The 23,380-nt window shown below is 45.0% G+C and overlaps 1 long non-coding RNA gene across 2 annotated transcripts; it reads right to left on the bottom strand.

Annotated features, from left to right (window-relative positions):
- Window positions 1–2,160: 2,160 nt before the first annotated feature.
- LOC143416004 (uncharacterized) lies at window positions 2,161–22,731 on the bottom strand. 2 transcript variants are annotated; one of them, XR_013096426.1, is made up of 3 exons: window positions 22,660–22,731; window positions 6,902–7,007; window positions 2,161–2,270 (listed from the first exon to the last, which is right to left on the bottom strand). It is a non-coding gene; the product is annotated as an uncharacterized LOC143416004 (long non-coding RNA). The 2 variants fall into 2 exon arrangements; XR_013096425.1 differs by lacking the exon at window positions 22,660–22,731 and adding an exon at window positions 9,289–9,401.
- Between the last annotated feature and the right edge of the window lie 649 nt (window positions 22,732–23,380).

The raw sequence follows: 23,380 nt of genomic DNA, 5'->3' as shown, positions 1-23,380 counted from the left end.
GGAAAAGAATGTCACTGACTGATGAGGGTTTCAGTACTGAACGTCTCTCCTCCAAAATCCGACCACAAAGGCTGAATGCTCTCTCGGAAGGTGCACTCGTTGCCGGGATGCAGAGGACAAATCTTGCAAGGTTGCTCAGGGCAGGGAACTGGGAACTGTTGGAATTCCACCACTGCAAAATGTTTTGTTGACTTGATAATTCAAGTTTCATGGTCCTGTACTCCTGAATCTGAACATCTAGTGATTTTGATCCACATGATTCTTCCTCTTCCTCCCAATCTGAAAATTTATGAAGAACAGTAGGCCTTTTGGCAGGTGTTGGTTCAACATCCTCATCATGTGCATGATCAAACTTTAAATCTTCGATCATCTCCTTGACTCCCTGTATCACATTCTATCGCCCTCTTTCATCTAACATTCTCAGACCTCGCAGATTTGGTGTCAGAAAGGTTGCTATTTTATAAAGCATGTGAACAGAATGGGATGAAGTGCTGTCTGCTGACAGTAATTCTTTCAGCCGTGTTACACAGACGGTTGCAATTTCAGAGAGCAGAGGGTCTTTTGTGGCTGATGTACTGTGCTCAATTAATCGCACAGACCACGGAAGAACAAGTAAGGCACTGGGAGTTGTGTTATCAGTTTCCAAGTCGTCAGTTGCCTCTTTGAAGGGTTTTAGGAATGATACTAGTAACTTAAGAGTACTGATGCTAATGCGTCCGATCTTGTCATAATTATTGCTCTCAGTCAGCACAGATGCAATGTCTTCGTACTGTTCCAAGACAGAATTTAACATGTCAAAGTTAGAGTTCCATCGTGTCTCTATGGATTGTTTCAGTGACTTTTTAAGCTTGCCCTGCTGTCCTGAGTGTTTGAAATATGTAACCAACTTTTTAACATCAGTCAGAAGGCTAGCGATCTCTGGAGACTTTTCGATTATGGCAGGACCAAACGCACTGGAGAGAGTCACGTTTAGTATGTGCGCTGTGCAGTTTAGCCTCGTGTATTCTCGTAAGGCACTGATCATGTTGGCTCCACGATCTGTGACAAAAATAATCTTTTTGCCCATGTCTGTCGCATCAATGCCAAACACTCTGAGATTCTGCAGCAGGTGCCTTCGAATGTTTTCACCTGTCTTTGAGGTGCTTGGGTCAAAAGGGGCAGCAAAAAGCACTCTTGAATGTAGCTCAGATTGCTCATTAACGTAATGGATGGTTGCAGACAAAAAGGACGTTTTTCAACATGTTTCTGTCCATATGTCTGCTGTAACAGCGCATCCAAACTTCGATATTGTTGCAGTGATTTCCTCCACAACATGTTTACATAGACTCTGAGCCCTCATTTCAACATTTCTTGACACTGTTGTGGGGTGTGGTAGTATCTCACAGACATCGAATTTTCCTATTCTTGCTGCTGTGTCGACCAAATGTTGGGCCAGCTGTGTGAAGCCTTTTCCAGAGATGGTATTATACGGTCGAATGTCTTGGCAAACAAACTGAACACATTTGTCTCTGGTTTCTTTTTTAAACGTCTCTGGCACCAGCAAAGATTTAGTAAATGCCAGTTTTGTTTGCCCCTTTGTGATGGGACATGAGTGCCGCCTTAAACCTGAGGTTCCAGTCTTGTGACTGCAAAAGGGTAAAACTTTGAGGCATTTATCGCATTGTACAAAGGGTAATTTTTTTCCATTTGCGTCTATGACGCATGAAAAAGACTCCCATACATCAGACTTGCCTGATGTGGGTTTCCTTAAAGTAAACTGACCGTTGTCTAATCCCAGCTGAACGTCCTTCAAGGAAATTGTATCTTCAGTTTGCTCTGCCATGTTGGTAAAGCGCGCTCTGATGCAGGTGATGCGCGCACAGAGTCACAGACTGTGCAAGTAAAATGCACGTGCAAAAAGCATTGATCCATGCGCTCAGTGCGTGTAACAGGCGTGAGCACTGGCTGTACCAGTGCTCAATTAGAATGAGGAAATCACAGATATGCTGTTCCGAAAAAATGTCAGGCACGCTATATTTTCAGACCGGGCGCTCCCGTTCAAATTACACCAGAGTTACCGACCGCTACCGCATTTTATTTGGAAATTCATTCACACGCCGCAAGAAATCTGGTCGGGTCCCGCGGCTCCCGTGGGACAGCCGCGGGAATGCAGACCTCTACCTCACAGTAAAACCCTTCCCACACTCGTCACAGGTGTGTTTTTTCTCTCCCTTTCTTCTGTGAGGTTTGTCGGCCTCCTGAGAGCGCTGACTTCTGGCTCCATGTTGGTCCTGCAGTGACAGAGATACAAACAGAGGCAGTGAGTGAAATGCAGTCGTGGAACAAACTCAACCTTCAAACTCCATTAACACTAGTTTTAAACCTGAAGGTGGAGCGTGGCACCAAACACCTTAAAGGTCTCTTATCCCCACCTGCTGGTAGTTCTAACACATTACATCCAACCTGCTGTTAAAGATAATTCATGACTGTTCAAACACTAAAATCATGCACACACACACACACACACACACACACACACACACACACACACACACACACACACATTATTTTATAATTTAGATTATTTTGTTGTTTCCTATTACATATTTCTATAATTTGTATAAATTTATACAGAATTATTCAGTGATAATAAATCCTATGTTTGTTTATTCTAAAGGAACCCCGTCAGCTTCCACAACAGATGTTGCTCGTCTTCCGTCAAATACTCACATAAAATATTACACAATAAAGTGGATTCAAGATATCCACATAATTTCACTCTTACATCCACAGTGAGGTTTCACAATTGTTCAAATATAAGCAATCAATAATAATAATATCAATAACATTGAGGCACATTACACAAATTTCAAAAACAAATCATGTCTTACAATATTTACAACAACTAAAAGCTCTGTAAATCGGCTTTTAAGTGTTCATTGAAGTTTTGAATAATTCTCTAATTTTTTAAGGCAACTTATTCCACTTAAAAGTTTCTCTAAATGTAACAGTTTTACAAAATGTTACTTTTAACTCGAGCATTTACTAAATTGCAGCTTGTTGAAAACTGTGTAATATGATGATGTATTTCATCTGGATACTGCAGCTGAGCAGAATAAATGTGGTGTGTTTAACAGAATTGCTTTCTTTAGAACTACAAGTAAGCCATAGAATATTTTAGCCTGTACAGGAAGCCAAGAAAGGTTATTATGCATTTTATCAATATTAGTATAGTATGAACATCTTCACACTAATCTGGACGCCTTATTCTGGACTAACTGAAGTCTGTTAAGATCTGTCTTATTAGCTGCTGACCAAATGATGGAACAATACTCCAGATGAGACATTACTAGTGCATTAATGACATCTTTCATAATGAAGAAGTGATACACAAAGAGCATTTCATAGCCATAGCTATGCCTTGTCGGCAGAGTTATGTGACATTAGTGATGTTTGTACTTTCAGCGTTAACTTGGTTTTAAAGCCTTTAAAATATACGCCGTTCAATAGTCGACCTTCATCTGACAGAGAATGTGATGATTTTGTGGATAATTAAAGTCAGTCATATATCCACAAACACAACAAGCTGAAAGTCAGTGATGCTGCTCGGTTTGCAGTCCTGAACATCACGACACAAGCAGGATTCACTGCACTGTTAATGTGAGCTGTGTTATATTGCTGCCTCTGTTCGGTGGTGTCGAGCCAAACGCACTTTAACGTGTGTTTGAACGAGCTGACGGTTCACTCGTTAAGCTGAAAGAAAGATGCTTTAATCACAGCAGTCACACATGTGTCCACTGCACCATCTGGAACTCTTCTTGTTTACACTCGTAATAACACAAACACTAAATCCTGCTTCTCTGGTGCTGTTGTGTAGCAGTGTGTACACCTGAGACTGTCACCTGTCTGTCTGTCCTGCACTCTCTCTCTGTTTCTTTCTCTCTGATTGTGGAATAAAAGTATGAACATGTGTTTATAAGTTACACTTGTGTTTGAATCCTGCAGCTTATCACACATTTGATTTCCATGTGTGACGACTGCAAGAGTCCAGAGTGAGGACAGACTGAGGGAGCCACTGCTGCACATCATCTGTGAGGCTTTGCAGCCCTGATGATCCACCAGGACAAACTCAGCAGTGTGTGAGGAAGAGGAGGAGGAAGAGCCGGCAGCAGCTGACAGATGGAGAGAATAGACAGACTGTTCCCTGTTTGTGAAGGACTGCTAGGAAAGTTTAACATAACTGTCTGTGCTGAATCAGTCTTATTAGGTAATGTTCAAATAATGTGATCATCCCAGTGTTTCCAGTGTGGGAGAAAGCACTCAGGGCCTTCAAGTTACACACTATGAAAGGCAGCAACAAGTTTAATGTTCAGAAACCTAAAGTCTGTATCAGCAGCAGGATGGAGCTAAAAATAAATGTTGGTTTCAGTTCTATGAAGCTTTGAGTCTGTGAAGGTTCTCAGTCATCCAGGTCATAGTAGTCAAAGGAGCTTGCAAAGAAAAGCGTCTGGACTTCTTTAAGTTACTTGAAGACGTTTCACCTCTCATCTGAGAAGCTTCTTCAGTTCTCTCTCTTCACTTGCATACCCACCACGGAGGCCGTGGAGACAGTCAGAAAATGACTACAAGAAGACAGCTCCTTGGAGGACAGGACCAACTTCACACCCGATCAGATTTGCACCCTGTTAGACCTCTGCCTCACCACTACATATTTCAAATACAACGAAGGCTTTTACAGACAAAAACATGGCTGTGCCATGGGCTCCCCCGTGTCACCTATTGTAGCCAACCTTTACATGGAGGAAGTGGAAAGGAAGTCTCTTGGCTCTTTCAAAGGAAGAGTACCCGGCCATTGGTACAGATATGTGGACGACACCTGGGTCAAAATCAAGACACAAGAAGTGGAATCCTTCACTGCGCACATTAACGCTGTGGATAAAAACATCAAGTTCACCAGGGAAGACACAAAGGACGACTGTTTGCCTTTCCTGGACTGCGCTGTGCACATTGAAGAGAACGGCAACCTCAACATCGAAGTTTACCGGAAGCCCACACACACGGACCAGTACCTCCTCTTTGACTCCCATCACCCTCTGGAACACAAACTTGGAGTAATTAGGACCCTACACCACCGGGCAGAACATGTTCCCTCTAAGCCTGAAGGAAAAAAGAAGGAACACACACATGTAAAGGAAGCACTCAAAACGTGCGGCTATCCTAAATGGGCGTTCTTAAAGTCAGCAAAGAGGCACAGAAAAGAAGACCAGACACCAGCGAGGGAGGATAAGAAGGATAGACGCAACAACATTGTTATCCCCTATGTAGCCGGTGTATCAGAGAAACTCAGGAGAGTTTTCTCCAAGCATGACATTCCGGTGCATTTCAGACCCAGCAACACACTCAGACCAAAACTGGTTCACCCGAAAGATAAAACGCCAAAACACAGACTTAACAATGTGGTGTATGCTGTACAGTGCAGCGAGGAATGCCCAGACCTCTACATTGGAGAGACCAAACAGCCACTTCACAAGCGCATGGCACAACACAGAAGAGCCACCTCCACAGGACAAGACTCAGCAGTCCATCTGCATCTTAAGGATAAAGGACACTCTTTCGAGGATGCCAATGTTCACATTTTGGACAGAGAGGACAGATGGTTTGAAAGAGGAGTGAAAGAAGCATCTATGTCCACTGTGAGCGACCATCTTTGAACAGAGGTGGGGGTTTACGACACCAACTCTCTGCCATCTATAATCCAGTTTTGAGATCCCTTCCCAGACGCCTTAACGCCCACTCACATCCTGGGCCATCTGATCTCAGGAATTCATATGACAAGGTGGGGCCAGGTTTCACAATGAACTCACCCGAAACTCTGGCTGATCACACCCAGTTTCACACCTTGGCTCAGGCGATTAGAGGATCATCAGGGGGTCCTTTTGTCCTTCTGTGGGGGGTTACTCCCACTAGGCTTATATCTGGGACTCTCCACCATTTGACCTTAGAACTGAAGAAGCTTCTCGGATGAGAGGTGAAACGTCTTCAAGTAACTTAAAGAAGTCCAGACGCTTTTCTTTGCAAGCTCCTTTGACTATGAAGCTTTGAGTATTTTGGATCAGTAGCTGCTGTGTGTGTTGCATCATGTTGCTGTAACTGTTTATATGCTTTATATATTCTGAGCTAAGTTGATCTATAGTGTTACATCATATTCTATAAGGATGTTATGTGTTTGTAGACTTTCTGCCCAGTTTGACCCATTTAGCAGAAGTCAGCCTGTTTAAGGCTCTGATATCTATTCTGTGTGACTTAAAGCAGTTATGACAGGGTCTGATTTTCTCACCCAATAAAGGAATATTTCATATATCAGTTTACTCTTCATTCTATCAGACACAGTTATCACAGCTCGTACATTTGCTCTTTACACATATATGTAAGCATTGAGACAAATTTAGTAATGCCAACAATATAATAACTATAATATTGGCCATATTATATTTACATTACCACAGTGAGATGACTTTAGTCTCATGAACAACATCAGCTAATTGTTATTTACAGCTAATCTTAAACGACTGTTCAACACAGAAATGAAGCCCAACAATCATGTTTCACAGTCCTGTGGTCTCAGCCTCAGATACTCATCAAATCACACAGAGCTCATGTAGAAACAAATGAACTAAGTATGTTCTCCTTCATTTCTGTCAAACACAGCTGTATGAAACGTTTCCAGCTGTTAGTACATAAACACATAAACAACAGCTACTTGTTTCAGTGAAAATACATTGATGGGTTTTTAATAAAGTTGTGCAGCTGTAAAGTATTTTGTCTGGTGTCAATTCTATCGTCAGCTACATCGTCATGGCAAATGTTCAAATGTATATGGTGATAAATATCTTTGGTCATATGGTCCTGCTCTGTCTGTCACCTTCTGTGTTGAGCTCATTGTTTCCTCTGTAGTGGCTGAGCTGAGTCCAAGTAGCTGAAAATGTTCCTCTGCTGCTCCGTCAGACTCTCCTCCTCCTGCTGATCAGCTGGGACACAAAACAGATCTTTGTTAGGCTCCACACTGCACTGAAGAGTCAAAGTGTCTCATATGTTCATCTGACAAGTAAAAGAACACATTTTTGTTTCCCGAGGTGGGCAACTTGTTGGAAACAAACACAAAAGGTTTGAGCACTGATACCTGCCATTGCTGGCATTGAAAGATGCAACACCAGCAATGTGGATTGTCAAGACTCAAACCAATCATCAAGCAAAGACAACAGGGATCATTTGTTTCTCTTTATTTAGCATTCACAGCATTTGTAGTTGCCTTCTGTGCAGGGGAAGTCCACGCACACTGTGTGGTACCGCCATCCGCAGAAGGTGCATTCAACCTCTGTAAGAGAAACGAGATTGTCTGAGACTGAAATGATATTAACTAAAGAAGTGGTGATTTGTAAAACTTCACATTTTGTTCCGGGACGTACTCTGCATGAAAACAAGCGCTCACTTTTCCTGCTCAACAAATGACAAGGGCGGAGCCTTATACCACGTGATACAGAAGCTGTGCCGTGTGATGCTAAAATTAGCAGGGAAAAAACAACGGAGAGCACGTCAGGGATGACGAGAAAGTGACAGGAGAAAATCCGTCCCGCTCAACCACCCAAACATCAATAACCGGAACCTTATACAGCGCTTCCCTATACACGTCGAACTCCCGCAGGCACAAAGACATCACGGAGGCTATCACTTATCACCTGACCAAAGATATGGCTCCATCAACACTGTGCAAAACGAGGGATTTAAGAAAACGATCAACACCTTAGACAAACGCTACACAGTGCCGTCCCGCAACTATTTTTCTATTGTTGCACTACCTGCTCTGTACACGCAGCGTCGAGCAACGGTGGAGACGGAATTTCAAGCAGGACAACATTTTGCTGCAACAACAAAACGTGAGACATTTGTTGTTTTATGTTTATTTATTGTTATGAGAGAATCATGATCTCAATTCTAAGCCAAAAAATCATGATTCTCATTTTATGCAAAATCGTGCAGCCCTAACATTAACACAAAACTATTGTTTCACCAGAGAAACACACATGAAGAGAGAGAGAGAGACAATAACAGCTACCAAACAGTCGTCATAATTCGTCACACAATGAGGAAAGGACAAATCAACAAGTAACAATGACTAATTAATATTAAAATCTGTAACATAATGTATTGTTTGGCGTTTAGTCTGACTGGTTCAGGATGAGCTGCCATTATCCAATCACACGTCTGCTTACCTGCATCTTTTCTCTTTTTTCTAACCTGAGCACCTGATGGCTTTGAACTTATTTTGTCCATCTTCCATTGGTTTGAATTTTGCGCTCCAGTACAAACACAAATCCCCCAATCCGAGGATCAGCACAATTAACCTAACAGACCTACACCTTAGTTCACAGATTCACTTTGTCTAAGGTTGATTTCTGGGATTTCACACAACCCAGGATTCAGATCGTGAATCCATGATGGGCTTGGATTTACATCATTATAAATGAAATGTGCTCTACTTGGAAGCAGCCGGCCCCGCCCCTTTTGACGGGTTGTGTGAGACTTTAAATCATCAAACTGTAAATTATAAATTTAAATTGTTATTGATCTTTTACCCCGAGTCCTAAAGTGTAGATTTATTTTCTTACTCTTCTTATATTTGTTGTTTGTTTACTTGCACCGCTGTAACTGCAGCCTCGTCGTCTCATCTCTCTATATGCTGGACTGTCTGTAGCGGAGATGACAATAAAGTTTACTTTGACTTCAGCAGCGCGCAGGCGCACCGAGGGCTCTCGCGCTCACTTTATAGAATTTAGAAAAAACATGGGTGCAGATTATAAGTCTGTATCATAATATCTGTTTGTTGTGTTGTTTTTATTTTGTTTTGCGAGTTGGTTATTAAATGCCGCTCCAGCCAGCCAGAGACTCCCCGCCGCCCCGCCCTCTCCTCCCTGTGCCGCCAGCAGCAGGCGCACCTCGCAAACGGAGGGCGCCCTTACTCCCATCAAATGGCTGATAGAAAACCGATCGGTGCCTACGAATTTCCCAATATGCGTTGGCATGATGTCGGGGAAGCATGGGTACGACCGATTATTTTATTTTTTTCTTGCCAATGCCCGTGATGCCCCCCCACCACGATGCATTCTATTGGTTTGCACACTTACACACACCCAGCTGTGGTTTCCTGTTTTGCTGGACTCTGGAGAGCCCCGCCTTTAACGCTCTTCTCTCACAGAGAGCAACAGAAAACTTGGAAAAACTCCAGATTGACTGAACTCAGTTCAAAGTTACCTTGACACCTTTAGATGTGAGACGTAGTGATGGTCCGCTTGAAGCTGACGCTCCGGTGCGTGTGTCAGAAAGATCAACGCGCTGCTTCAGAAGCACCGTGTCGAGGCTTGATTCGTTTGACCAGAGTCACGTGATCAGTGACGTCTGAAGCTTCGTTTAGAACGTACCTTTTTTTAAATCGAACTTTATTGAAACACAATGAGTATACAACATACAAACAGATGAAGTTTACAAAAGAACAGAACATGAACATACAGAACCAGGAGTAAAAAAATTATGATATGAATAGGCGAAAAAAATCAACATATTGTAACGTGCAGTGGAGATGAAGCCAGCCGCGGAGGTGTGCAGGTGGATAGCGAATGAGCAACAGCTTCTGACTTTCCAAAAAGTACTCATTTATTTACAATATCAAAAATAAAAGTGCTACCTCTACCACACATTATGTCCGGTAAATCAAGTCAATGTCCGGTAAATCAAAGGGGAATGGCTCAGAGTCAATGTCAGTGTCTGCAGGGGGGCCAGGGTGGGCCTGAGAGTCAGAGTTCAGACCCTCTGCGGTCTCTCTCTCAGCAGGCAATGAAACAGAATGTTCTTTGGAAGTGAGAGAGTCCCAGGTATGGAACGGTTGCATGTTCACAACATGATAAACACCTGCATCCACACCGGAGTCCACCCAAGTGAGCCTGTAATTAACATCACTGAGTCTCTGAGATACGCACAATGGTCCCTGAAACAGTGGTGCAAGTTTAGCAGTAAAGTTAGACTGAGCGTCTGACCTGGGGTGCGTCTTAACTCTCACAAGGTCACCAACACGAAACGTGGCATGTCGATGTCTCAAGTCATAGTAATGTTTTTGTCTGTCATGGCTATAGTCCAAAGCTGCTTTGGCGTGGTCGTGAGCTTCCTGCAGGGAGGCTCTCAGAGTCTCAGGGTAAGGCACACCCGGTTCATCAACACCTGCTGTAGAAGGCTGAGTGATAAGGTCAAGCGGGGTGTCTAACTCACGACCATAAAGCATCATGGCAGGAGTCATACCTGTACTGTCATGGGGGGTGGTGCGCAGAGCAAAGCTAATCTGAGGGAGAAACTTGTCCCATGACCTACATAAGCGCGGATTGCAGTTTTCAGAGTCCGGTTGACGCGTTCAGTAGCATTTGTCTGAGGGTGATATGACGTAGTGAGTCTGTGCACCGAGCCTAAGGCAGAAACAACATGTTCAAAAAGCTCACTCACAAAAGGAGACCCTCTGTCAGAAATGAGGTAAGTGGGTGTACCATGCCTAGCAAAAATGTCAGTGACGAATTTACCAGCTGCTACCTGAGATGTAGCTTCTTTGACAGCACTGGCTTCAACCCATTTAGTCAAATAGTCAACAAACACGATCAAATAAGCATTACCAGTGGGGGTGCGGGGAAGTGGCCCAACAAAATCCACACTCACATACTCCCAGGGTTTCTGGGGGACGATGGGAACCATAAGACCGGCTGCTTTTTTCTGACTTGGCTTGGTGAGTTGGCACACTGAGCATGAAATCACATAGCGTTTCACATCAACTGCCATTTTGGGCCAGAAAAACCTAAAACGCAGTCTAGCCAATGTCTTAGAAACACCCAAGTGGCCTGCTGTGGGGTGGTCATGGTAATAGTCCAGCAAGGTGCCTCTCATGGAAGTAGGGGCAAACAGTTTCAGCTCTTTCAAAGGGTGCAAAGCACATGTGGACTTGGGTTCTCTGTGATACAAAAGAGAGTCATACACAACATACTGTAACAAGGTGGCGTTGTCCGAGCTGTTCAGAGAGTGTGCTTCAATGTCTCTGAGGAGTGGACCTGTGACATGATCGTCTAACTGCAGCTGTCTGAATTGTGAACGGTCAGCCAGAATGTCAGGGGGCAGAGTACGAATGTCCAGGCTGCCCATAACAGCATGATCTGGTAAAAGATCAGTCGGCCTGTCACAGGTCAGAGGCAAAGGGTTGCGTGACAGTGCGTCGGGAACTTTGTTCTGTGCACCAGGTTTGTGCACTATTGTGAAATCAAAGTCCTGCAAACGAAGTGACCAGCGGGCGAGTCGGCCCGTTGGGTTTTGACGAGACATGAGCCACCTGAGACTGTTGTGGTCAGTGAAGATAGTAACATGAACACCTTCAACATATGGGCGGAAGTGTTCCAGAGCCCATATCACAGCGAGGCACTCCTTCTCTGAAGTGCAGTAGGGGAGTTCAGCTTTGTGAAGGGAGCGACTAGCAAAAGCCACAACGTACTCACGACCCATGTCATCCTTTTGCATCAACACTGCCCCAAGACCAATGTCACATGCATCGGCGTGAATGGAAAAGGGACGGTTGAAGTCTGGAAATGACAGGATCGGGGCTGATGTGACATGATCCTTCAAAGTGTCCATGGCCCTTCGACAGCTGTCGTCCCAGTGGAAAGCATTGTCCTTTCTGGTGATGGCGTGAAGAGGTTCGGCATGGCGGGCATAATTCTGAATGAAGCGTCGATAATAGCCAGTCAAGCCAAGGAACTGACGGACGTGTTTCACTGAGGTTGGGGTATCAAACTCCTTAACCGCCTTTACTTTGTCCGGATCGGGCTTAACACCTGATGATGTGATGCGGTACCCGAGAAAGGTGAATTCATCGAGGCAGAATTGGCACTTTTTGAGCTTCAATGACAAGCCAGCAGCCTGGAGTCTGCCCAGCACCTCCTCGAGATCCACTAAGTGCTGTTCAAAGGTAGGTGAGGCGATAACAATGTCATCCAGGTAGATTGCGCATGTTTTGTAAATGAGGCCAGCAAGCACAGAGTTCATGAGTCTCTGAAAAGTTGCAGGTGCGTTGCAGAGCCCAAAGGGCAGCACCCGAAACTGGAAGAGACCGCAGTGAGAGATGAAGGCAGTTTTAGGCTTCGAGTCCTCTGCTACAGCAACCTGCCAATAGCCTCGCGCTAAGTCCAATGTTGAGACAAACTTTCCTCTTGCCAGAAAGTCCAAAGACTCATCTACACGAGGCAGGGGATAAGAGTCTTTTTGGGTAACTTGGTTGAGCCCTCGAAAGTCCACACAAAACCTTGGTTCCGTGGCCGCTCTATTTACAATGACTACAGGAGCTGCCCAAGGGCTTGTGGAAGGTTCAATGATGTTGTCCTTCAACATTTGTTGCACTTGTTCTTCAATCACACGTTTCTTAGCAGGTGACGTGCGATAGGGTGGGAGTTTGACAGGTGTTGCATTGCCAGTCTCTATGGCGTGCTCAGTGAGAGCCGTTCGACCAAGTTGACCATCAAACAAGGAGCTAAACTTGCTGAGCAGATTTAGTAAAGCATCCTTGTTGTTCTCTGAGAGACTTGCTTCAGATAGTTTGGCTGTTAAGTCTGAGCGAACCAAGTCCAAAGACATCAGTGTTCCAGGTGAATGTGAGTAATCATTTTGAAGGTCCTCTTCATTGTCTGCGAGTGGGCAGGGGATGTCCTCAATGTAGACTGTTCTAGTGGGAATGTGAATAGAAACAGAAGCTCTTGCCATAAAATCCATTCCCAGAATGAAAGGAGAGGACAAATCTGGTATTATGGCAAAACGCTGGTAAAAGTTCTTGTTCATGAATCCAATATTGAGCCAAATAACACCAACAGGGATACAGGGAGCATTATTGGCGAGGTTAACTGCAGGACCATTCCACACACTTGTGTTTCTAGGGTAAGAGTCATTTACTTGAATGAGATCTGCTCGTACAGCCGAGAGGGAAGCACCCGTGTCGAGGGTAGCATCCACAGATGAAGCATTGAAGTTCACTTTCGTTCTTAGTGGGGTATTCCAGTGGACTTGTGAAAAATTGTCTTCCAAGTGTCCAAGACTGTGTCCACCCTGTAGTGAATCGGGCGTGTGAGGCTCCGTTAGTAACTGGGGGAAGGTTGGCCTCTGTGAAATGTCCTCCCCCCCCCCCCCCCCCCCCCCCCTGTAGTTTCTCGACTGCCTGTATTGTGGCTGGGATGTGGTGCTGCTTAATTCCCCCTTTTCATGGCCAGGGTCAGAGGGGCCAGGTGCTGGCAATGGCTGGACTGGGCCTAGCGGTGTTCGAGGCTCGTTGTGGCAAATGAGGTTGGGTGTTACAGTTTGGGCAGGTGCGTGTAGTGAACCCTGGCTGAGAGCATTTGAAGCAGTAAGGTTCAGGCTTATAGTTGTCTTTGCTATATAAAGCAGGCTGTGGTCTTTGTGGTCCAAGCACTGAGTGAAGCTCATGAGCGCGTAGCAGCAGGTCCATTACAGAAGTGACATTAGCGCCATACAGGGCAACTCTGTATTTTTCGAGAGCATGTTTACTAATTAGGTCAATTCTGTCTTTTTCAGGTGGGGGGCTTTTCAGTTTGTCAAACTCACTCAACATGTGGGCGACAAAGGTTGGGAGCGGCTCGTCCTGAGCCTGAACATGATCCAAAATTCCTCTCAGGATGCGTTCTTGGTTGTCGGAGGGCAGAAAAACTGTCTTAAACAGTTGACAGAATTGAGCCCATGATGTGATGTGGGAGCTCAGTGCCTTGAACCATTTCCCGGGCTCTTTTGCAAGAAAGTGTGGCAGTTCGTTTAGCAATTGCCCATCAGTTAGGTTCAATGAGGCTTTGTATGTGCCAACTGCATTTAACCAGTCCTCAGGTTGCACTTTTCCGTCCCCAGCATACACAGGAGGCTCCAGCTTTGCGTGATGTAAAGCTGCCGCAATCACTCTGGAAGTGCTGCTGAGTTCAAGTGAGTGAGATGGGAGGAAAGGATTTGTAGGTTGAAATGGGTTGCTGGGCAGGAACGGATTGGTACTGTTGGTGGGTTCAGTTTTGTCCATCACATGAACATGAGGTGTCGATGTGGCCATTGGGAAAACAGGAGACTGTGGGACTGCAGGAGGGGGAGAGTTCCCCGTTGTGAGTTGGTCCCACTGCCTTAGTAAACTCTGCTGTATGTTCAGTGAGTCACATAAACAATCACTAAGCTTATTCACCTCAGTTCTTAACTCCACCACTTGTTGGCTAAGGCTAGGAGTCACATTTTCAACTATCTGGCACATAGGTAACGAGGTAAGTTCCATGACTGAGTCAGAGTCATCTGGGCAGTGTGCCATTGCGATTTCAAAAAAATTAAGCCGCTCCAGGGCACAGCGCAGTTATTGATATAGCAGTAAAAGAGTCAGTTAGGTCAGACTAGAAAGACAAAACTGCGTTCAAGATTAAATTTAGAAAAACCACATAAAATTTCGCCCAACAACCGAAATTAGACTGGAGTGATCAGAACCATGTTATTACAATAGCATGTCTGCAACACTAGAGCTCAATGCAAGATTAGTTTTAAGTCGTTTCGTTATACTGAGCTGAAGACCAGCACCAACGGTTGTAGTCGGCCAAGCTATCACTTACATGTGCTACAGTTAGTCTCAGCAGAGGGAAAGGGGAATGAAAAGCCAGCAGAAATGTTCATGTCCAGGCTCTCCACAGAAAAATTAATCCTTAGAAGACGAAACCAACAACAAATAACAAATCCACGGAGTCCATTCGCGTCGCGGAGTCAGCTTCTCTCCTTTTCTTTCTCCCAAGCGGAGCAGCGGCACACCACGGTATCCAGAAATTAGTCGGGTCCCACCTGAGCTGAGGCTGCGGCCATGGCTGGAGAAAACGTCCGAGCGTCCGCAAAACTGGGGGGATTTCCGAGACAGTTCACGTGCTAGAAGAGAAGAATCCTTGGTGGGATGCAAAAATCGTCTGAAGTCCAAGGGGAAAAAGTTCGGGCGCCAGTTGTAACGTGCAGTGGAGATGAAGCCAGGGGTGTGCAGGTGGGTAGCGAATGAGCAACAGCTTCTGACTTTCCAAAAAGTACTCATTTATTTACAATATCAAAAATAAAAGTGCTACCTCTACCACACATTACTAAAGAGCACACTAGTCCGCGTACACACGGGAGCATCCATTACAGAAGGAGTGCGAAGAAGAACAAAAAGGGGGTGACACCAGTCGTGAGACAGGAGGCGCCGCCATGTGGTGATACACTGCATTACAATAGCAACTGTTACAATATAAATATTGTTCTGAGAGGCTTTTTGTTGGTTGAGTCTGAAATTGATTGTATGTACAATTCATATCCTTATAAAACGGCAGAAATATGGTGTTTTATTAATAAACTTACATTTATGGATATAAAATAGCTAAAAGTATTAACATGCCTCAGAGAAATCACTAATAACACTAAGGGCTGGACGGATTTGATTTGCATTCTTCAAGAAGAGTGTGGTGTCATCAGCTAGCTGGCTGATGATGAGCTCCTTATCAGCTGTGCTGATTCTTTGTATAACAGGTCAAATCTCGGGGTGGAGTCTTAATCATTTTAATTGAGCTATTGCCATTCGTGTACAAGGTTTTGATAGCTTTACAGAAAAATGCCAAATTTTTCCAAAGAGTGGAAAATAAATTGATGTTCAATTGTATCAAAAGCCTTTTAAAAATCCAGGAAGAGAATGAAGCTATAGTCAGATACCAAATCAGAGTAATCAAGTAGATCTAAAACCAGTCTCATGTTCTTAGAAAGGTGTCTGTTTCTCATAAAGCCTGATTGTGTCTCATCGATAATTGTGTCCAAGAACTCTTTCATTCTGTTAGCAAGTACTAAAGCCATAATCTCATAGTCATCATTGAGCAGACAGATGGGTCTCCAATTATCAATAAGAAGTAAGTCTTTGTTTGGCTTTGGAATAAGTGTTATGAGACCCTGAGTAAGAGTAGGAGAGAGGATGTTATTCTCTACACTTCCTATGAAAAGCTGCAGTAAGAACGGAGCCAGGAGATTAGAAAATGATTCATAAAACTCTGCAGTTAAACCATCTGTGCCGGGAGATTTGTTGGCCTTAAGTGCAGCAATAGGATTACAAACGTCCTCCACAGTCAGAGGGCTGTCACAGTGACTTCTATCTTCCACAACAATAGTTTTTAGGTTTTTAATATTATTGAGAAACAGCGTTGAGATATATATATATATATATATTCTACTTTTCTAAATGATTGACTATTTCAATGGAGAACCTAAATGACACGGACCGTGTTTGTTATTACATATCTCTATTTTGAATGTGACAAGTCTATCATTGCCTGTTATTCATAGGTATTAACAGAGTTTTTGGCCTTTTTTTCCTCTATAACAGTTAATTGACTCTTTACAGTGGCCTGCTATGGTTAATAATAACATGTTCAGTCATGAGTGAAATCAAAGCTTTTCTTCACTTTAGCATTTAACATTCCCAACAATATAATGTGATACCTTAATTAAAACACAGCTAATAAAACACAATTTTCTTAATGCAAACATCAGTGACTCAACATTAGCAACCAAAGGGTTCAGTCTGCAGCTCACACTCATGTGAAGCTACAGCCTCCCCCTTTAGTCTCTGTCATCCTTCTGCTCCTGCACAAACAAAGCAAGACAAAACCTCCACCCTTCTTCTACAGGCTGGGTGAATTGTTGTGGACATTCACTAATCCTAAAGTCGGCACCGTTTTTGTCTCAGTATCAAGTCAGTTAAACTTTTAGTCGTCAGTCCATCACAGTCCAGTCACATGCATACATCCACACACATTCATACCAGATATTGCTGATAATGGAGTCTCACGCGCAGCCTATTCGAGCCTCCATCACCAGCAAGATGACGTCATCATTTTAAAGGAAAACAGCTCCTTGTTTTTGGACTGGATTGACTCGCTGCAATCCTTTTAGGCTCAGGACTTCTCATGTGATCAATGTCACATATAAGTGAATTTCTCCCAAGCCCATTATAATCATGGAGAAAAACACTTTGCCACTGTTTCCAGTAAGAATATTTTATAGCGCTTTAAAGTTCAACCTCTCAGGTCTGGATTAAAGAGCTGATTTGTTAAATCGGGAACTCACAAAATACCAAAATTGTCATGGTCCTGGGCCATGTTGGCCCAGTGTTCTTAGTTTTCTTGTATTTTTGTATTTCGTTCCTTATTTAGGCCATGTTCCTGAGTTGCCCTGTTGTGGTGTTCCCTAAGTGTTTTCCCTTCATGGTTTTTACCCCCTGTGTGCCCCTCTGTGAGCCCTCGTCTCTCCTTATGTTTTATTCCATGTTTCCCCAGCCCGTTATGTCTGTTTTCCCCGTGCTCTCTCTCCTCCTGTCTGAACCTCTGTGCACTTCCCGTTTACTTTGTGACTCTCACGCCTGTACATGTCATGTTCAGTTCACCCCGCCCTGTCTCGTTATGATTATCAGTGTCACCTGTGTTCCCCGTGTGTTCCCACTTTCCTCGTTAACCCTCTGTGTATTTCTGTCTGCGTCTCCCTCTGTTCGGCGTCGCGTTCTCCCTCATGCTGTGTGGATTTCCCTGTGTCTCTCTCCGAGTGTTAGTTTACTTTTCCCAGTTTAGACACCTCAGTGTCAGATCATTCACCGGTTGCTCTCGCTAGTAACCTTTGTGTTCTTGAGCCCTCTGATTCTGGTAATGCTCACAGTTATTTCTTTGGTTTAACTGAACCTAGGACTGTTGCTTCACACCAGACCCATCTACATGCTGATACTAGCATCGTAGCCCCGCAGAACTGTTTTAACCAGCCTGTACACTCTGAGGTTTTCCAGTCTGAACTCAGCCGCACACCACCACCATCATCAGCCGAACTATCTGAGACTGAGTGTTTTGTAACTGATGCTCTTTCTAGTGACTGTTTCATAGTCCAGCCTGTTTTGTCTTTATACATTTCTGATGTTTCCCAGCCAACTCCTCAACCAGCCATTGCTTTCTTGGCTCCTCAAAGAGTTACTGAGACCTGTGTTGCTGAGTCAGCCATCTTAATGTCTACGCCTAGCGTTCTGCCTGAGCCAGGTGACACAGAGACTAGTAGCCATTTCTCTGCTATGAACAGTTTAATCTTTAAACCGGCTCTTGTGTCTGTGACTCCCAGTGTGGTTCCTTCAGTTTCTCAGGCTGTGAGTTTTTCTGTGCCACAACTCGAAAGTGCTAGCTCGGATGCTACCTGTGTAACCTCACCTTCTCTCGTGCCTGCTAAGCAAGAGACTGTCTCTGTTTTTCCTCGTGGACTCCTTGAAACTGTGTATTCAATACCTGCTAAGGTTAAGAGCCGCAAGGCTCCATTCGCTATACATAGACTGGCAAGCGATCTTGGTTTAAGCACTGCAGAGCTGTTTGCACAGGTTAAATTTTCTGTTCCCCGGTCATGTCAGTTCAACTCTGTGCGCCGCACTTTTCAGCCAGGTTTCATGGACTCTATGCGCACTTCGTCTCAGGCTACATCCCATACAACTGTGTGTAGTATTGTCTCACATTCAGGTTGTCCAGACGCTGCTTGTGTGAGTTCTCCTGTACCTGAGGCTGCTCCTAAACCCACTCTTTCCAAAACTGCTAATTATGTCATGGACAACTTAAGTACAGCAGAGTTGCGAGAACCAGCCCACCATAAGTCTCTGTTGACTGACACTGTGTTTGGCTTCAACAACTTAGTTCACCCAGTGACTGTTACTGTTCCAGTGCTTCGCTCTCCAGTTCCTGTAACCAGGGCAGCGCGGGCCCAGCTTTCCCTTGCTCCCGTATCAGTTCCTCGGGAGAGGGTGGCTGAGGTCCAGCCTGTCCCTGCTTCTGTCCCCAGTCTGGCAAAGGCTCCGTTCATCCCGGCACCCGTACCTCGGGTGGGGTTGATGGACACCCAGCCTTTGCCTGCTCCTGTTCCGGTTCCCCGGGTGAGGTCAGCCGTGACCCTGCCGACTCCTGCACCCGTCTCAGTTCCTCGGGTGGGAGCGACAGAGGTCCAGCTAGCTCCTGCACCTACACCGGCCCCCAGGGTAAAGGCAGCCAGAGCCCAGCTCGTCCCTGCACCCGTAGCTGTTTCTCGGGTGGGGACGGCTGGTGTTCGGCCAGGCCCAGCACCCGTCCCTGTCCCTCGGAGGAGAGCAGCCAAGAGTCAGTCACCTGTTCAGTCACCAGTTCAGCTACCTGCTGTTCCACCATCACTACAACCACAACTTGCACTTCTGTCCTCAGCACAGTCATTAACTCAGTTAATCGCTCAGCAACCCATTCAGACACTGCCAACCTCAGCTGGAAGCCTTTGTGAGCCTTCTCCGCCAGCTGAGGACTGCGTGGTGCTGACAAACTTTGGACAGACTGTTTGCCCTGCACAGCCCCAGCCGTTGCATCCTAAGCCGACTGTGTGCCCTGTGCAGCTACAGTTAGCGTCCCCTCAGCCAGAAGTCTCTGCACCTGCTGACTCTGCATCTGTCTCCGCTGGGGGTTCAGGAGGACCCCTCCAGCAGCTCCTCGTCTCCGCTGGCGGCTCTGCCCTGCCCGGCCAGCCGCTCCTCGTCTCCGCTGGGGGTTCAGGGGAACCTCTCCAGCCGCTCCTCGTCTCCGCTGGGGGTTCAGGGGAACCTCTCCAGCCGCTCCTCGTCTCCGCTGGGGGTTCAGGGGAACCTCTCCAGCCGCTCCTCGTCTCCGCTGGCGGCTCAGGTCAGCCCGGCCTGCACCTCTTCGTCTCCGCTGGAGGGCCCGAGGAGCCCATCCAGCCACCTTCTGCTTCTGCTCCGCCTGGTCCAGCCTCTGCAGCGACGCCTGGTCCGGCCCCCGCATCGCCACCCGCCTGGTCGGCCCCCCGACCGTGTGCCCCGTGAACTCTTGTGCCTGTGGGCTCTGGGTCGGCCCCCTGAACTTTATTTGGACTGTGGTCATGTGCTCCTGTGTCTTCTGTTGTTTGTTTTTGTTTTTTTTCCCGTTCTGGTCCCTCCGTCCTGGTCCCCCGCCTCCCGCCCTTGGTGGGGTGTTCTCTGTTTTGTTTTGTTTCTCGGGTTTGGGCTGTCGGGAGCCAGCCCTTGAGGGGGGGGTACTGTCATGGTCCTGGGCCATGTTGGCCCAGTGTTCTTAGTTTTCTTGTATTTTTGTATTTCGTTCCTTATTTAGGCCATGTTCCTGAGTTGCCCTGTTGTGGTGTTCCCTAAGTGTTTTCCCTTCATGGTTTTTACCCCCTGTGTGCCCCTCTGTGAGCCCTCGTCTCTCCTTATGTTTTATTCCATGTTTCCCCAGCCCGTTATGTCTGTGTTTTCCCCGTGCTCTCTCTCCTCCTGTCTGAACCTCTGTGCACTTCCTGTTTACTTTGTGACTCTCACGCCTGTACATGTCATGTTCAGTTCACCCCGCCCTGTCTTGTTATGATTATCAGTGTCACCTGTGTTCCCCGTGTGTTCCCACTTTCCTCGTTAACCCTCTGTGTATTTCTGTCTGCGTCTCCCTCTGTTCGGCGTCGCGTTCTCCCTCATGCTGTGTGGATTTCCCTGTGTCTCTCTCCGAGTGTTAGTTTACTTTTCCCAGTTTAGTTTTGTATTTTCCTACGTTCTGCCTCTTCAGCAATAAAGCTGTTTTTTGAGTTCATCCCCTGTCTCTGTGAGTTTTGCGATTGGGTCCTCATCCTGCCTGCCACACAGCGATCCTTGACAAAAATATCACCACCGGTGGATCACACCTCTCAGATGTTCTTATCTCAGTGCACTGTAACAAAAGCACAAACAAACGCAACCAATAAAATACTAATAAAGTAACAAATACTGGGGCCCATTGCAAACATGTCCAAGCATAAAACCATCTTTCTCTCTCTTAGAGAAAGAAAACAATCCAAACCTCACTGATAAAATCAACCTAGTGTCAAGCAAAACCCAAAAATCAACCAAAACTTCACCAGAAAGTTTTCCTCCCTCCCGGGACAATATTGTGCAGGAATACAGGCACCGTAACTCCTTTTGCACTGACAAAAACATGTTGGATTTACTTGATTCAATAGTGGACACTGGTTGCACACAAAGGTTTTGCTTTGGCAGAAACTTAAACAACTGAGTTAAATCAACACAACCTTTTCATATTCAGTAAACCTGCATGTTGTGTTCATAAAACACGATTGAAACATGTTCAGATGGAGTAAGTTGAGCTCCTGGAACATTTTAATCCTTCAATTGAAATTGAATGGGTCTACAACAACCACCATCCTCCTATCTCTATCCTGGTTGCAGCAGGGCTGGGAAATAACCCTGAAGTGATAGGTTACCAGGCAGGGTACACCCTGGACAGCTCACCAGTCTATCAGATAGAAACACACAGTCGTTTACATTCATGGATAATTTAGCCCAGGACCTTCTTACTGTGGAGCAACAGCACTAACCAGCATGCCAACAATGGAGGAAATACAGGAAAGCTATGATTTCCTGTATTTGAGGCAGAATTCTTTTGTTCTTGCCCTTGACAGGTTAATCCACAATAAATAGCAACAGCATGCATGTGGTGTGTGTGTCGTTGTCTGCCTCTTATAACTCCAGTGATTTTCCTGTAGTTTGAAATCTTATGCGGTGTTGACACAATAATTTGTTGTAAGCCAGGAAATTCCCAACTGTGGTAGAAAGCACAGCTTAGCCTTAGCAAATGTTCAAAGAAAAGTCGTCACTTCCTAATTTCTGCTTCACTGATAAATATTGTCACACTGGGGTTTTTGCAAATGATATCAGTGAGCACTGTGTGGCAGCTGGAGTCAGACAACTGAAGCTCCCACAATCAAGACCACAAACAGCTTTCAAAGGAGATTTGAAGCTTTTCTGGCAGCAAGCTTCATGATTTATGGGACTGGAACTGGAACAGAAACTACCTGATCACCAATGGTGAGCTGGCATGGAATTATTTTTATGACATTTTATCAAAGTTATAAATAAGCATGCCCATTAACACATAGTGAGTGAGCATGTTTTCTTCCCACGCAGTGAACAGCGGATGCTAATGTTTTTGTCACTTTTTACAGAGTCAAACTCAAAGTAAGGTCAGTGCTTCCACGCTTTAAACGCTGCACGCTCACACTCTCTCCACACTCGATGGATTATCCATTGTTCATCTGCACACAGCTGCGGTTTTAGTAATGCAGTAACGCAGCGTGCTTACGGGAAAGTAACAGTAATCTAATTACATTTTTTGCAATAGTAATCCCTCACTTTACTCGTTTCTTGAAAAAAGTAATCGGATTACTGCCCATCTCTGGTTGGAGCTGTGCACTTGTGGGTTCCACCTTGTGTACACGTTTATCTTTGCTGTGTGTACTTGTACCTCTGAGTGGAAGCTGAACTCTTGAGTTCGAGTATCGAAGCATCAGCTGTGACGTTAAAGTCCAAACAGCTCGTTCATTTGACGTGCAAATGAACGAAGGTAACGCCGTTTTCATGTGGATGTGTCACTGAGACACTTTCCACATCGACAGCTCACAAAATGGGAAAACTATAGAAGTATCACAATGAAGAAGTTACTATGTTACGGGTCCCAAGGATGAAGACCTCGATGACAAATATGCTACCTGTAAAAGCAGGTGAAGAGCAGAGTAAGGAAGACACGATGCGTCTCTGCTTTCCTCCAGAACGTGTCTGAGTCTGATTTATTTCACACAAATAAATGCTATAAAACACTAAACATGAGCTTTCAATATACTGTTCAGCTGGTTCCTCATTCACATCAATTACATTTACTTATTTCACAACATCAGTGAAATATACTCTTTTTAACTGGTTCAGTTTCTCAAGTTCACACTTCTTTCCATAACAGCTCTAACTCTATTGAGTTAAGGGAAAAAATCCAGATCAAAATATGTTCACAATTGTCTACTGACAGTGAAGATGTAAAATGACATAAGGGAATGCCACATATTTCTCTTCTTGTGGTTTCCAAAAACAATTATAAAAGAGGCTATACACATGACATTTTTTCTACTTAATTTACTCGTGTGTGCCACACAGAGGGAAATATCTCATAATCAGAATCGCATTTATTGGCAAAGTATTTGCGCAAACACATACAAGGAATTAGGTTCCATTTGAGGGCGTCTCTCAAGCACAAAAAAGTAAAACACAATCCATCTGTGTGTATGGACATACATAAATACACATGCACACAGGTGTATAAACTAACAATATAATACACAATCTAATTCTTTTACACAGAAATTACAGGATTACAGAAGTTGATACCAAAGAGTGCAGTTGCAGTCTAGCAGTGTGACAGTTTAACCACTTAGGAGGGAG

Source organism: Maylandia zebra, unplaced genomic scaffold, assembly GCF_041146795.1.
Source record: "Maylandia zebra isolate NMK-2024a unplaced genomic scaffold, Mzebra_GT3a scaffold11, whole genome shotgun sequence".
Taxonomy (NCBI): domain Eukaryota; kingdom Metazoa; phylum Chordata; class Actinopteri; order Cichliformes; family Cichlidae; genus Maylandia; species Maylandia zebra.
Note: the sequence above shows the minus strand (reverse complement) of the source record. Positions and strands in the feature narration are given on the sequence as shown.